General features: G+C 34.4%; 1 protein-coding gene across 6 annotated transcripts in view; it reads left to right on the top strand.

Annotated features, from left to right (window-relative positions):
• Positions 1-12,476, top strand: part of LOC128861629 (uncharacterized) — a 162,045-nt gene that overhangs the window by 45,435 nt on the left and 104,134 nt on the right. For 2 of the 6 annotated variants that reach the window (XM_054099909.1, XM_054099907.1), the window contains exon 2: positions 3,247-3,497. The exons of the other annotated variants lie outside the window; for them this stretch is intronic. The gene's annotated coding sequence lies outside the window, so the exon portion shown is untranslated. The remainder of the gene's footprint in view (positions 1-3,246; positions 3,498-12,476) is intronic. 6 annotated transcript variants of the gene reach the window in all.

Below are 12,476 nucleotides of genomic sequence, written 5' to 3'. Positions count from 1 at the left end.
AAACAAAATTCGTATATGGAACAAGACAACATTTTAGTTTTGAGTGTTTTTTTAATCCATTATAGCGATGACGTACAGCGAAAATACACCTGCGGTGAAATAAGCCTAGGCACTAGCAAATTAGAACTATAAATACATTATTCTAAAAAAAAAATTATGTATTGTGTTTCTATAGCAATGATTTGCGTGAGAGAGCGTATCAATATATCCATCTACATTGTAGAGGCTGTAGTTTATAGAGGTTGTTCTGAATCAAACGGAGTTTAACTTCATACAATACACGCCCGACCTCATATTTTAACTGCAGTTTGGTATATCCGTTAACATTCTTGTCACTCATGCGATACTTTATATGTAAACATATATGTATATTTACATATGTATATATCGGGACTACACTGAAGAGCAAAACTGTAACAAAATGTAATACTTTCTATTTCAACACATTTTTTTTAGACATGTTTTAATAAATCAAATATTTTTTTTGCATAACTTTATTGGCATGTATGTACTCTCTCTCTCAAACCGGTTTGGTGTCAATGCAACAACAACAACACTAGTAGCAAACAATAATGCAAATAAAGACAAATGTTACAGTTTTGCACTCAACCCATTTTTTATTTTTTACAATAAATAAAATAAATATTAATAAGATGTCCAATATCCATTGGATTTTTTCAGCTCGTGGATACGATTGGGCATACTTCGTGTATACCTCAAGACAAAGTCAGTCGGAATAGCATCCCATACATCGCGTGTTCGCTCCCACAGCTCATTAACTCCACTGGGCGGACTTGAATATTCGGCAAGCTTCGATTTTACATGACTCCATAAATTTTCGATTGGGTTCATGTCCGGTGATTGTGGAGGCCACTTCAAGTTACGAAATTTTTGGCGTTGCATCCAATTTCGTACAACATGTGCGGTGTGCTTAGGGTCATTGTCTTGCTGAGAAATTACTTTTTCAGCAGCAAGACCCATTCTTTCCACTACACCCGGCAGATTTTGTTGCAATGTGGCCAGGTATTCCTCTTTCCGCATTATACCGTCTATTCGTACTAAAGGACCCACACCATTTTTGGAAATGCAGCCTCACATCATAATGGAGCCACCACCATGTTTTACTGTCTGCTTGATGTGATGTGGCTGGACTGCATTTGGGTCTTTAACCCAATACCAGGCCCGACCATCTGACTGAAATCGATTGATTTTGGTTTCATCAGACCAAATAACCTGCAATCGTTTTGAAATTTTATGAAAAAAGGTCTTTTATAATCCATTTATAAAGACGTACCTGATCCCAATCTTCAACTGTCCAGCTTTGGTGAGCCGCAACAAAATCCCGCCTCAACCGCACATGTCTTTTTGTCAGCATTGGCTTGGTTTTCTTCTCCGCTGCCTTTAGCCCCAGTTTTGACAGGCTGCGCCTGGCTGTCCACTGACTGGCATCAATATCCAGCATCTTTAGTGCTTCTTTGGGAGTGACCGCCTTGCTGCTTGTTACCAAATTTGCCAGATGGCGGGCATCGCGGTCGCTTATCTTCCTTGGCCGGCCTCCTTTGTTACTGGGAACAGCGTCTGATACATTTTTCCGCAGCCTTTGCACAGCCATGTGGCTCACTTCGAATTTTTTAGCTATTTTTCTTATAGACTCGCCCTTCTTCAGCAAATCAATTATTTGGCGTTGTACTTCCCGATTTAACATTTTGTCTTATTCACGGTCACGTTTATAATAATTAAAAATCCACCAAATATATAATTACGAGAAAAATAACGGAAAATTTGAAAATTAAGAGTGAGTGCAAAACTGTAATATTTGTCTTTATTTGCGTTATTGCTTGCTACTAGTGTTGTTGTTGCATTGACACCAAACCGGTTTGAGAGAGAGAGTACATACATGCCAATAAAGTTATGCAAAAAAAATATTTGATTTGTTAAAACATGTCTAAAAAAAAAATGTGTTGAAATAGAAAGTATTACATTTTGTTACAGTTTTGCTCTTCAGTGTACATCCTTTGTTGGTTATGTGGCCGAGCTCCTCCTCCTTTCCACTAATGGAGAGACCTCCGAGTGGCAAATGGTTTTTTATGAGGAACTTGTGGCAGAAAAACACTCGGAGATTTGCCATTATGTGGCCAATCGCTATTAAAAACATTTTCTATCATTTGGAGCTTTATGTCCAGTATTTCTAACCCAGGGCATTACCACCGACCCGTTCGGCTACGGCGGAATATCTTACTTAAGAATTATCGCTGTAAAACCTGGATCTGTATAAAAAAGTGCTCACTTTAACTATGAATGCAACTATAATAACATAAGGTTTACTATCCTTACTGATAGCCAGGTAGCAATCAAGGCCCTCAACACTTATCCAGTTACATCAAAACTGTGCCAAAACGGTAAGCTTCCGAAGCAAATAGGAATTACTGGGAACAATTTTTTTTTTTAGTCCCCATTTATTTTATACATCTGTCCATTGACATTAAGTATGTTGTTTGTGAATTTGGTCAGGACTTATACAAAATGTATTGCATAAATTAGCCAGTAAAGGAGCAGCCTCCCATTTATAGGTTCTTCTTCTTCTCTCTTATTCCGGGAGTAGAGCAAAGTCAATGAAGCAAAGTGAATGAATGGGACAATCTACTTAGCTTATCGCAATCAGAATCAATGATAGGTAGTTATAACCTAAATCAATTTAAAGTTTCTATGGAATTAAAAAATAATAATTTTAGAATCATCACAAGGAGTCTTATAGGGCATTGTAGATTGAATTATCATCTCACTAATCTGAGCATATGTTCCAATAGAACTTGCAGGTTCTGTAGGAAAGAAGGTGAAACTGCCTATAAAGTGGTGGGATCGTTCCCTGCACTGGGAAGAAGAGGAAGTTGGGCTCCATGCGATAATAGGTAATACCGGCGCTGTTATTTCTGATTAAAATTGTAGTGTGACAGACAGACGATTGTTACACGGATTAGTGAACATCTGATTTGCCTATTGGATAGTTTTATCAGTGAAAAATGGACCGCAGGCAACAAATACGGGTATTAGCTGCCCTGATACTGAAAAATAACTATTTATTAAAAAAAATCTTAAATTGCTATTTCTCAAACTGCTCCAAAATATCAAAACAATTAATATATAGGTATATAATTTTGAATGTGTGAACAATGAAACAAGCTAGCATTGCATCCAGCCTTCTTATTCTTCTTTTTTAATGGTTTCCTTATTTTTTATTCAATACAGATATTAACTGTCATTTTTCTTCAATGTTGCCACCGAAATCTTCCTAGAATCGAAAATTTTCGTAATCCGCTGAAATTATGAGGACTGAAACTAGTTGCCCATCCGCATAAATTGCACTTAATTTATGAGATAATTCCAAATTAAGTCTTTAATCCTGAATAACGCCGCAATCTGCCTAGTCTATTACAAATAGATTTGTTAGCATTAAGGCGTGCATTCTATTACAAATTCACGGAAAAGCAGAAGGAACTGTAAGTATATACATATGTACATACGTATACATATAAGCACAATATTATTATTGATATTAAAGTGTGTACGAGGATGGATCAATTGCGAATTAAGAAGGCCCTCATGACCTCCCAAATCTCTTACTTCCGAGTCATTTCGTACTAGTTGGAAAATAGAAATACTCATAGGATGAGGTAGTTCACATCCTTATTCACATAATTTAGTCATTGCTGGTGTATGAGTATTTTTTTCCTTGACAAATGTGGCCTTTTTTGCTTCAACTTGGCGTCGAATGGATTTAAAAGCTCTGATCGTTTCATTTTTTCATGTATTGAGTAAATTAGTGGTGGAAAGTTGGATAGTTTTAATCGATATTGAAGAATCCGCATAATTTGAACGAAGCTTTCTCAGAAAGTGTTAGTGTTTGTGTTTCTGAGATGCCAAATCTCGACCACTCTGCAGGACTCGATGTTACTGTCAATGACGCCATAGATTTTATCGTACAGATGATCAATCATTGAATGTACTGTATGGCCATATCGTTCTGTACCTTTTTTGACAAGGTTAATAACATTGATTTTGGGTAGAAAAAAAGAAATGCCTCGCTTTCATCATAGTTAAATATTGTGAGGGTGACTAATTTCGGACGAAATGCAAGTATAAGCCGATTAATTCGTTTTACTCTTACTAATATTTCTGTGTATTATTTATGTGCGACACTTCAATTTTTATTGATATACAAGAGGACTGACCGAAAAACTGACCGCTGATTAGGTTCGTTTTTTTTTTTTATAAATGTATTTTTTTGCCCGGAATCCCCTCGCCACTGCGTTAGGCCTTTATATATTATTTAAATCCATAAATCTTCCTGCTTTTCCTATCTTATTTAATCTCTTTAATTCTTAACCTCCACAATCAAGCGATTGCTTTCTCACAATGCACCGACCATCTTCACAGCTTGGAGAGTTGTTTTTGGGAAATATTTCTGTGCCAGTAGGTGATTTTGTTTTGGATTCGATTTTACAAATTAACATCCGTTTTTTATGCTATTTTTTTTTTAAATAATATAAATGGATCTGTGCTTGTTCGGTTTAAATGCACCTGCGTAATAAATTTATATACCGGCATCTGTACATGCAAACACATATGGAAATATTTCTGAGTACGAGTGGCAATGCTCTAAAAAGTATATTTACACACAAATTTATAAAATACACACTCGCAGTACTCAAGCAACATATTGAATTACAGCAATTTGAAAAACAAATATCACACCCAACAACAAAGGTTATTAGTCTCGATTACATTCGACTAGCTACTGCGTCACACAGGCTAAAAAATGCGGAGAAAACACATTTTTCAATTTGTTTAACAATTAACAAAAATCTAAAGTCTAAATTTCGATTTCATTCCGCAATAAAAATTTACCGATAATATAACGAAGCGCTTTATCACCGCCCCTGTACTGCATTTGAGAGTATTGTTGTTGTTGAGAGTATTGAAATCATTGTCTGGCAGCCCATACTAATTTTATTATTGTACACTTCTATCTATGTATGTTTTTAATAAACTTGACAAAAGTCAAAAGTAAATTAAATAGAAGTCACCACAGAGCAGATAAGAAGCTGAAACAGTGCGTGCCCACACAGTCACAATTATTGATTACAGTTAAAAAAAATTAAGCTTGAGAGAAAATTGAGCGCAAATACAAAATAGAGGCACTCAACAACAATTTCATTACTTTGGCTTTTTGTTGGTTGGTAGTTCGGCAAATGTGTTTTATATGCAAGTATAATTTAAAACAAACAACAATAACTAAATAACTTAAATTGCGAAATATAGCGAAAAAGAAAATAAATATTAATCAATTAATAAAAAGCACTGCCGGGCAAGTTACTTTGAATGAAGTTACATAAATAGATGTCTGCATCTTAACTAAATTTGCAAAATTCACCTAACAATGCATATTTTCTATTCAATTCTACAGAATTTTCAACAACACAATAATTACTCACTTACTCTTTTTTCCTTCACTTTTTTGATATTTTAAACTTGAACTTCGCGTCTGCTATTAAATGTCAATTGTCAAACAGCTGACTTTTATTTTGCCAACTACCGATCAAATTGCCAAGCTTGCCACCGCGGCGCTTCATTACTTCACGTTTAGGTCGTTTCGTTGCATTTATATACAAAAAACAAAATATACGTAAAACTGCCAAGCAACGCAGCAACGAGCTCGGGGTGAAGACCCCTAATACTAGGTACATATTATTTTATTTATTTATTTATTCAGTTATGCGAAGATAGAGTACAATATATAAATATTTGTTATTTTTCAGTCAACCGAACAATACTTACTTACTGACAAGGTTAGCTGCAGACTAAAAGAATTGAATTGGATTGAAAAACATTTAAGTTAAAACGAGTTTATCTAGCATGCCTGGTATGGTAACCTGATAAAGGAAGCAAGCATAATCCAAATCTGATCTCTCTAAGATTGTGTAAATAAGAGTATACTAAGAGTAAAATTTATCAAGCTTGAAATTGTCAACTGCAAAACTCCTTATTACCAACATTCACCGGGAGACTGTTAGCACCTTCTTAAGCTCCCGTCCCCCGAATGCCATAATTGGAGTCCAACCACCACCTACAGCAGATGAAGAGCTCCAACTTCACCATGAGACCCGCGAAACACTGGCACAATTACGTTATGGATATTGTAGCAGTTTAAACTCCTACTTATCCATAATTGGCCCCGACATACCAAACATATGTCTGGCATGTGAAAGTACCCCGCACGACACTAACCACCTTTTCACATGCCATTTAAAACTCATCTAACACCCCTCTCCCTCTTGACCCAACCTGTCGAAACAGCATGATTTCCTGGGTCTACATTTAGATGAGCCAGACGAAGACGACCGGTGATATACCCTACACTGACAGGGCTTGTATTACTGCTACATCAACAAAAACAACCGATTATATCTTAAGATTATCTGCATTTAAAATAAAATTAGAAGAGAAAATAAATAAAAGAGGGGCCTCCGGTATCCACACAAAAGGTTGAGAAGATATACCAGCTTGATCAAAAAGTTCCCGGAATATATTCAGAAAATTCAAAATACACATTTATTCGCCCTCAAGTACTCCACATCTACTCCAACGTACTTATGCTAGTGTTTGATCTCGAAACATCTCTGGAACTCTATTTGCGTAGTGGTTTTTTGACTCGGTGCAGTGTGTGAAGTTCATAAACCAAACATGTCGAAGCTGGCAACCCAATCATAAATATTTCACTGTTATCGGAGCTGCGAATTTTCCCGTTTTTCTTCAATCTTCACCAAAAATGGCGAAGTGAGGAAGAGTGACCTTAAAAATGGAAGTAATATCTGAGTTAGACTTTTAATTTCTTTAATTAGGCAATAAATTTACTGTTCGACGAATGTGAAGCTTTCAAACTATTTGAAAATTGTAATAAAATAATGTTTTCTTCGTTAGCTCCCTTGTACTCACATTTTTCGAAAACGACATTGAATTGCATAACGGGTATTTGTAACATTCTAACATTCTGCCAAAGAATTTCGGAAATTGATTATTTAAAAACCCAGTCAACTCTGAACCGTCATTGTTCCTCAAAACGACGATGCGCCTTTATATTTTCAAGCTTTCTCATGTTTTCATCATTTGTTTTGCTCTAATTTTTAAGATATAAAAACAATGAAAAAATAACTAGACTTAAAAATATTTTATTTGTGTAAATATTGTGGACATCATTTATGTGCAAGATACTTTTAATAAAGATTTGAAGTAAGTCATCGTCAAAGCGACGAAAGATGACGCTAGTCTACAAATAATAAGAATGACGTTCCAGCGTTAAAAGAGATGGTCACGGTTAAAAAAAAGTGGTTAAGTTATTTACCATAACAGAGCAAATTCGGCGAAAAAGTCTAGACTTGTAGAAAAAAGTATGACCTTTGCAGCCAAATTACGCACCGTCTCAGAAGACTGTCATTGTGAACGAGTTCCTGACTAAAAACCCAACAAGTGTCATCGGACAATCACTCTATTCAAGTAATTGTGAGGTACACCCAATCTACTGGTGTACAATAGTGCAGTGATCCGTTATAACACCTATGATGACGCTGGTAGTTCATCTGTTGAACTCGAGCAGACATTTTTTTATTTTAAGAATCAGTTTTGGCCGGAACGCTCTTCTATTGGTGTCTGTGATTACACTCAAGTTAATCGCTCATTTCGTTTCGAGGAATGCTTATGCCCTCTGCCACTCGCTGAAGGTCAAGATCAGAGCCTTTCCTTGCACACCCATCCGTGTTGTTGGATAAACGAATACGACCTTCTGCAATATTTAACACATCTTGAATTGATGATGTGTTGCCCTGGGTTCAATTGAATCTTTCCATCTATGAAAAATCCATTTTCCATGTAAACGTAATTTTCAAATTATAAAAAAAAATAATTATAGAATTGAATAGTTCATTATTTATATAAATAACAGTTCACAATATTTGCTTACAGACTAAAAAAATAGAATATTTAAACAAATAAACAAAGAATATACAGCAATGGCCTTAAGGTCGTCTGTCCAAATAAGCGATATATTTTTAGAGTATCACGTAAATTCATTTGAAATTACATCTGTGTACTTTAAAGCACCAGTCTTACATAACTAACTAACTTTTTTCAAGACTCATCATTTTTTCTGGAACACATTCAATGCATCATACTGTGTCAAATTTGTTTTTTGGAAATTTGTAACAAGAAATTGTGATAATATTGGGCATCTGGCCATTTTAAGCTGAGATTTATCTCTTTTTTTAGAAGACAAGTTTGTCCAAGTTGAATTTATACTCATTTTTGTTGAAGTGCTACGCTTCAACAGGTGTTTTTGAAAGCTCAAAAAAATTATATTTCAATTCCTAGTGATGAGAAATTGTAGAGAGTGATTTTAAAGATAGAAATTCGTATAATAAATTTAAATTTGTTTTGCATTTGGTGTTATAAAATAACAATAAAAGGTATTGCCTTTAAAGCTACTAATAAAGTTTTAGTTCTCCAATTCTATACTGTAAGGTCTCGTTTCATGCCGTGGATACGTTTCACAGAAAGGCACATATAAAAAATTCGCATTAAAAAAGACTTTACTTGTCTTGAAAAAGTAGAGATACGTTCCGTTATTTTCTAAAGCCACATAAAACCAATTTTTGGGTTTTTGTATTCAGGTCACTGACGCCGATTCTACAATGCCGCCGATTGAGAAGCTCCGCTGCGACCTTCCTGGAAGAATTGAGTGTACACCCGCCATTTTAAATGATTAAAATAAAAAGAAAATTTTTTTATATTATTTTAATATATAAATAAACTGTATGCCAATTGTGTAAAAAATATATTGACCTCTTCATTTTAAACAATTTTAATGAAAATCAGGGAAATATGGCCGTTTACAGGTATGATATCGGTCTCCTTAAAGTTTTGAGAGTGGATAATGCGACAATTGCTAAAACGGCTGTAGAATCGAAAATACTGAAAATATCTTTCCAAAAATTTGACAGTGTATTCTTAAAAGCCTACACTTTCGAATTATATAAAAAAGAAAACCGATTTTTTGAAAATTCTAGACCACCGGGACCCCTTAAGTTTGACTTCAAGTTTATTTTAAGCTTTTATATGAATTTCTTTCAGACATTCGAAATAATTCATTAAGTAGCCTTTTTTTTAATTTCTGCAAACTTTTTTTATGCATTTTTAAGTTAATTCTAACACGTTGTTTTGGTTTTATGTATATACATATATAAATAATTGGCGCGTACACTCTGTTTGGGTGTTTGGCCGAGCTCCTCCTCCTATTTGTGGCGTGCGTCTTGATGTTGTTCCACAAATGGAGAGACCTACAGTTTCAAGCCGACTCCGAACGGCAGATATTTTTATGAGGAGCTTTTTCATGGCAGAAATACACTCGGAGGTTTGCCATTGCCTGCCGATTGGGACGGCTATTATAAAAATGTTTTTCTTAATTTTGGTGTTTTCACAGAGATTTTTTTTCAAATTATTAATCTTATAAAATATGAACTAAAAATATGACCTTTTCTCCCCTCATTGATAGTGTTATCACATACAAAGTTGAAAAACCGAACGTGAATAGGTTTCTTCATAATTCGGCAACTCTGGTACTCCTCCGCCAACAGGCTTAATATTTACTTCGAATTTTGCCTTTGAATGATACCCCGATTGCTCTTATTTAATTCTCGCAATTAAGATTCAATTATTATTCTTTCTTATTCTGTTCCTTTATTAATTAATTAGTAGTAGTTGCGATCTGAACTGAACTTTTCTTTTATCAGAGTTCAAGCAATTATTGTTAAGCTTTTTTCATAATCAGCCTTTCGCCGTTAAAATAACAGCGCAAATGCTCGGGCATATGCATAAATGTACTTACAATATATCCAATTTTAATTAAATTTCCATTCGAATTGCATTCCTGCATGCTTCGAACGTGTCTTGAAATACCTAATTAGTGGCGAGAACAAATTTCAGGCGTTCAAACGCTCATTTGTTATGTTAAAGTGTTTTTGTTATGACAATCGTAGTACTCACATCATCTTAAATTTTTTTTGTAATATTTCACATAAATAAATATTTGTTATTTTAATATTTTTTTTGCTTGACTATGGCTCCATTGCGCTTGAAAAGTCAGCGCTTTGGCGCATTTGTTGGGTATGGGTGTGGCGCGCATGCGAATTGCTTACATAGCACGTTTGCGCCATGTTGGGTGAAAGAAATAAAAGAAAAAAACAAAAAAAATTATTTTATAACGTAAAGGTTTATGATTGAAAAATATTAACATCTTTAGTACATCAGCACTGACATACATTTGGTACATTTGTATATGGCGCTTGTACAATATTCACATAGGTTTGTATGTACATATGTATGTATGCATGTATTTAAGTAAGTTTTGAAGGCACAGACGTCTTGACAATTTATTTGGATGCCGCTTTTGTTTTCATATTTTTGAAGGTTCCCAACCGATCGTTTATTATGTTTTTTAAAAATATGTATATGCTTATATGTAAAGGGTATTGCAAAAGGCGCGCCTAAGTGGTGCTTTAAAATAGATAGGTGAAATGGTTGAAGTACCTCTCCGGCACTCCCCAAGTAACAATAAAACGCCGTTTTGATACCATTATGAGACCTCTAACAGGCAGATATCTACAGCCAACCAGAGCTGTTGATGTGATGGAGAAGATTGATGGGTTTAGGTTGACATACTACCCCAGGCTGTCGAAGAAAGGAGCATCCAGTGACTCTTATCGGTTGAAAAACATTTATTTTGCTTATTCCTTAGATTAATTACCAGATTTCGCATTACTTTAACGAAATCTGTTTGGTTTCTCAATTTCAGAGGATCCAGTTCAGATATATATTGGTGACCGCAAAACGTCTTTTTTGAGATAAGCTCCCGGAGATCAGCTGTAGCTACTTTCGAAATAAATATTTTTACTAATACTAAGTCTTAAAATACAGTTAAAAGATAATATAATACGTGAACAAATTTTTAGATCAATAAATTTAAAAGTTTTCTCAGAAAAAATTATGGAAAATTTGCTTCTTTTCGGCCTTCTAACTGTGTATAACTCCTAAAATGTCCCCATGAGCACATCTAACGGTAAAATCCGCAAAACAGTCGATTCATGAATGCCTAATTGTTGAGAACGTCGAGATATCGCTGTTGAAGGTTGTTCAGCAACACTGCGCTCAGCGGCAATGTTCTTAACATAACGTGCAGTTTCGGTCTACCAGTCATTTTTCTATCCTCGATCAGTTTTTTGAAATTTATTCAACAACCTCTGAACTGTCGACTCAATTTGGACAATTATTTCCACCAATAAAATTACGAACTTTGCGATATGTTGTTCTAAAAGATCGACCATTTGCATAACATATTTCAATAATTTTAACGCTTTGCTCTATCGTATAATTATCCAAGGTAAAAATTGTATATCTGTTCACTTGACAAATGTCAAAGGTGACAAAAAAGGTACCGTCTAGAAATTATTCCCCCCTAACATCTAGGTATAACTTTTGAAAGACCCTTTACATATGCAATACATACAGATGCTGTAGCGGTAATAAATCAAAAAATTTCTATGCAACTAATACCCATCCAATTTACATTTGTTCATATGTGATGCTTTCCATTTCAATTCAACCGGGCTATTCGGGTCATGTTCTTCGATTTCGATGTAACTCAAATATGTTGCTCTCTGGTCAAAATAATGAGACACGTATTTTTTTGTTCGCCCGAAAAAAATTTTTTTCAAGAGTTATCGGCAATTTTGTTTTTCGGCTCAAACTCGATTTTTTTTTAATTATATAAGAAAAAAAATTTTTTAAATGCCCATAACTTAGTCAAAAAGGAACCGATTTTAATAATTTAGGGTTCAAAATGATCGTAATTACTTACACGAGCGACTTCGTGTAGAAAAAATTGCAAAAAAGTAGTTGACAATTTTTTATTTAGCCAAAAAGAAAAAAAATTGAAATTTTTTCGAAATTCAATATATCAAAAAGTGTATTTTTTTTATTTTTATAACTTTTTCCAAATCAAAAGGATATCTCAAACTTCAATTAAGCTGAATGCCCAGTAGCTAAAATGAGTTGTTTTTGAGTAATGAATTTTTGAGTACAAAACCTGTTTCGCACTTTTTGTTTTTTGCGAAATAAAAAATTTGCAACTACTTTTTGCAACTGTTTCTACATGAAATCACTCGTGTAAGTAATGTCGATCATTTTGAACCCAAAATTATTAAAATCGGTTCATTTTTGACTAAGTTATGAGCATTTAAAGAAAAAATTTTCTTATATTATTAAAAAAAAATCGATTTTGAGCCGAAAAACAAAATTGCCGATAACTCTTGAAAAAAATTTTTTTCGGGCGAACAAAAAAATACGTGTCCCATTATTTTGACCAGAGAGCA

This window comes from Anastrepha ludens, chromosome 4, assembly GCF_028408465.1.
Source record: "Anastrepha ludens isolate Willacy chromosome 4, idAnaLude1.1, whole genome shotgun sequence".
Taxonomy (NCBI): Eukaryota; Metazoa; Arthropoda; class Insecta; order Diptera; family Tephritidae; genus Anastrepha; species Anastrepha ludens.
The sequence above is the reverse complement of the archived record's forward strand: the minus strand, read 5'-3'. Positions and strand labels throughout refer to the sequence as shown.